This window comes from Rutidosis leptorrhynchoides, chromosome 9 (genome assembly GCF_046630445.1).
Source record: "Rutidosis leptorrhynchoides isolate AG116_Rl617_1_P2 chromosome 9, CSIRO_AGI_Rlap_v1, whole genome shotgun sequence".
Taxonomy (NCBI): Eukaryota; Viridiplantae; Streptophyta; class Magnoliopsida; order Asterales; family Asteraceae; genus Rutidosis; species Rutidosis leptorrhynchoides.
This window is the reverse complement of record NC_092341.1, coordinates 97,675,023-97,678,745: the sequence shown is the minus strand read 5'-3', so window position 1 is coordinate 97,678,745 and position 3,723 is coordinate 97,675,023. Positions and strand designations below refer to the sequence as shown.

Sequence of the window (3,723 nt, the reverse complement as noted above, 5' to 3'; positions counted from 1 at the left end):
CCTGAACCATTAATCTTTCCTCCGGAACCACCAATCATTCAAACAGAGATTGTCGAGGAACCAACTATTAAATCAGAATCCTCTAGTTATTCAGATTCAACAAATTCAATCATGGAAAATCTGGAACCTCTAAGTATGGAAGACCGAATGAGAGCTAAACGCACTGGCCAAGGTCACGCAATTCCTCAACCAGACATTAATGCACCAGATTATGAAATCAAAGGACAAATCCTACACATGGTAACAAATCAATGCCAATTTAGTGGTGCGTCGAAGTAAGATCCAAATGAACATCTTCGTACCTTTAATAGGATCTGCACTCTATTTAAAATAAGAGAAGTGGAGGATGAACAGATATATCTTATGTTATTTCCCTGGACTTTAAAGGGAGAAGCCAAAGATTGGTTAGAATAGTTACCTGAAGGGGCGATTGATACATGGAACGTTTTAGTTGAAAATTTTCTTAAACAATTCTTTCCGGCATCTAAAGCCGTGAGACTTCAAGGAGAAATTGTTACGTTCACACAAAAGTCAAATGAAATTCTATATGAAGCGTGGACAAGATTTGAAAAGTTATTGAGAGGATGTCCGCAACATGGTTTAGACACTTGTCAAATAGTACAAATATTCTACCAAGGATGTGACATCACTACAAGGAAAAACATCGATATAGCAGCTGGTGGTTCCATTATGAAGAAAACCGCAACTAATGCTTACAAAATTATTGATAACACTGCTTCCCACTCACATGAGTGGCATCAAGAAAAAGATATCGTTAGATCATCTAAAGCAGCTAGAGCCGATTCTAGCCATGACTTCGATTCCATTTCTGCAAAGATAGATGCTGTCAAGAGACGAATGGAAAAGATGACTAAAGATATCCACTCAATACGAATTAGTTGTGAGCAGTGTGGAGGACCACATTTGACAAAAGATTGTCTCAGTATTGAACAAACAATGGAACAAAGAGAGAATGTTTCATACATGAACCAAAGGCCTGGAAATAATTATCAGAATACTTATCAACCGACAAGACCAATCTACAATCAAAACCAGAACTATAACCGAAATGTTCCATACAACAACCAACAAGGTCTTAGCAACCAACAAGTACCCAATAATATTCACAATCAGCAAAGACCTATTTTTCAAAACAAACCCCCATAAACCGATGATAAAAAGCCAAATTTAGAAGACATGATGTCGAAGCTAGTTGAATCTCAAACTCAATTTTTCACATCTCAGAAACAAACCAATGAACAAAATACTCAAGTATTTAGAAATCAACAAGCTTCTATTCAAAATCTTGAACAAGAAGTAAGCAACCTAGCAAGGTTCATAGGTGAAAGAAAACCGGGAAGTTTATCTAGTGATACAAATGCTAACCCCCGGAATGAAACAGCTAAAGCCATTACCACAAGAAGTGGTATCACACTTAAACCACCTGAAATGCCTATAATTTCTGATGACGCTATTCCTACTCCACAAGAACCACAACCTGATCAAGATAAGGAAACAGAACCGGTAGTTGAAAAGGTTAATGAAGATAACACAGTTAAGGCTAAACCTTATGTTAAACCATATCAACCACCACTTCCTTACCCTAATAAAATGAGAAAAGAGAAACTTGAAGCCGAGCAATCCAAATTCTTGGATATGTTTAAACAAATAAATGTCAATCTTCCTTTCATTGATGTGATTTTAGGAATGCCAAGATATGCTAAATTTCTAAAAGATCACAAATAGAAAGAAAATGGAAGAACTCTCGGCTGTTACTATGAATGCAAATTGTTCTGCAGTGCTGTTGAATAAGATACCAGAAAAACTTTCAGATCCAGGAAGTTTCACAATTCCATGTTTTCTGGGTAGTCTTAGTTCAATAGAAGCATTGGCAAACTTAGGTGATAGTAAAAATCTAATGCCGTATTCATTATACGCTAAACTAGACCTTGGAGAATTGAAACCAACACTAATAAGCATACAACTAGCCGATCGATCAGTAAAATATCCTAGAGGGATAATGGAGAACATGCTAGTTAAAGTTGGTACTTTAGTATTTCTAGTAGATTTTGTTATTCTGGACATGGAAGAAGATTCTCGAGTTCCTCTCATATTAGGAAGACCATTCTTAAACACGGCCAAAGCAATAATAGACGTGTTTGGTAAGAAACTGACCCTAAGTATAGAGGACGAGAGTGTTACCTTTTCAGTTAATAGAGCCATGCAACAACCACAATCTGCAGATGATACATGCTATTATATTCAAACTATAGATTCACATGCAGAATTGTTAGAAGAATTTCCAGAACTACAAGGAATAGGAGAATGTTCTTTAGGAGAAGGAACTGAACCAATTGATGAAACTGAAATGTTAGCTACACTTATGGCTAATGGATATGAACCAACAATAGAAGAAATTCAAATGCTAAAAGAAGAAGACAGATATCGATATAAATCATCGATAGAAGAACCACCGACATTAGAGTTAAAGCCACTTCCAAACCATTTGGAATATGCTTATTTACATGGTGAATCTGAATTACCTGTAATAATATCATCTTCTCTTACTGAAAATGAAAAATCTCAACTCATTTCCGTGCTAAAAGCTCATAAACCAGCTATTGCATGGAAGATTCATGATATTAAAGGAATAAGTCCTTCGTATTGCACACATAAAATCCTTGTGGAAGAAGGTCATAAAACGTATGTGCAATGCCAAAGAAGACTAAATCCTAATATGCAAGATGTTCTTAAGAAAGAAATTATTAAACTGTTAGATGCAGGTTTAATTTATCCAATCTCTGATAGTCCATTGGTAAGCCCAGTTCAATGCGTACCTAAGAAGGGTGGCATGACTGTCATCACAAATGAGAAAAATGAGCTTATTCCTACTAGGACTGTAACAGGATGGCGTGTTTGTATTGATTATAGAAAATTAAATGACGCCACCAGAAAAGATCACTTTCCCTTACCTTTTATTGATCAAATGTTGGAAAGATTAGCCGAAAATAGTTACTATTGTTTTCTTGATGGTTTTTTCGGATATTTTCAAATTGCAATAGCACCCGAGGACTAAGAGAAAACCACATTCACGTGCCCTTATGGTACTTTTGCTTACAAACGCATGCCATTTGGACTTTGCAACGCCCCTACAACCTTTCAAATGTGCATGATGACGATTTTTCACGACATGATAGAAGAATGTATGGAAGTTTTCATGGATGACTTTTCAGTCTTCGGTGATACTTTTGAAACATGTCTAGTTAATCTTGAACGAATTCTTATTAGATGCGAACAATCAAATCTAGTACTTAATTGGGAGAAATGCCATTTCATGGTTAGAGAAGGCATAGTTCTTGGTCATAAAATTTCAAAGGAAAGAATTGAAGTGGATAGAGCTAAAGTAGATATAATTGCTAAACTTCCACATTCCACCAATGTTAGAGGAGTTAGGAGTTTTCTAGGGCATGCTGGTTTTTACCGACGTTTCATAAAAGATTTTTCTAAAATTGCCACTCCTATGAACAAACTCTTTGAAAAAGATGCTCCATTCATCTTTTCAGATGAATGCATCAAATCTTTTAATATTCTTAAAGAAAAACTCACTAATGCGCCGATCATGATAACTCCAAATTAGAATCTACCGTTTGAACTAATGTGCGATGCAAGTGATTTTGCAATGGGAGCCGTTTTAGGACAAAGGATTGAAAAATGATTTCAACC

The 3,723-nt window shown here is 35.9% G+C and overlaps 1 non-coding gene across 1 annotated transcript; it reads right to left on the bottom strand.

Moving 5' to 3' along the window:
• Positions 1 to 495: 495 nt before the first annotated feature.
• LOC139869895 (small nucleolar RNA R71) lies at positions 496 to 602 on the bottom strand. The gene has a single exon (XR_011766475.1). It is a non-coding gene; the product is annotated as a small nucleolar RNA R71 (small nucleolar RNA).
• Between the last annotated feature and the right edge of the window lie 3,121 nt (positions 603 to 3,723).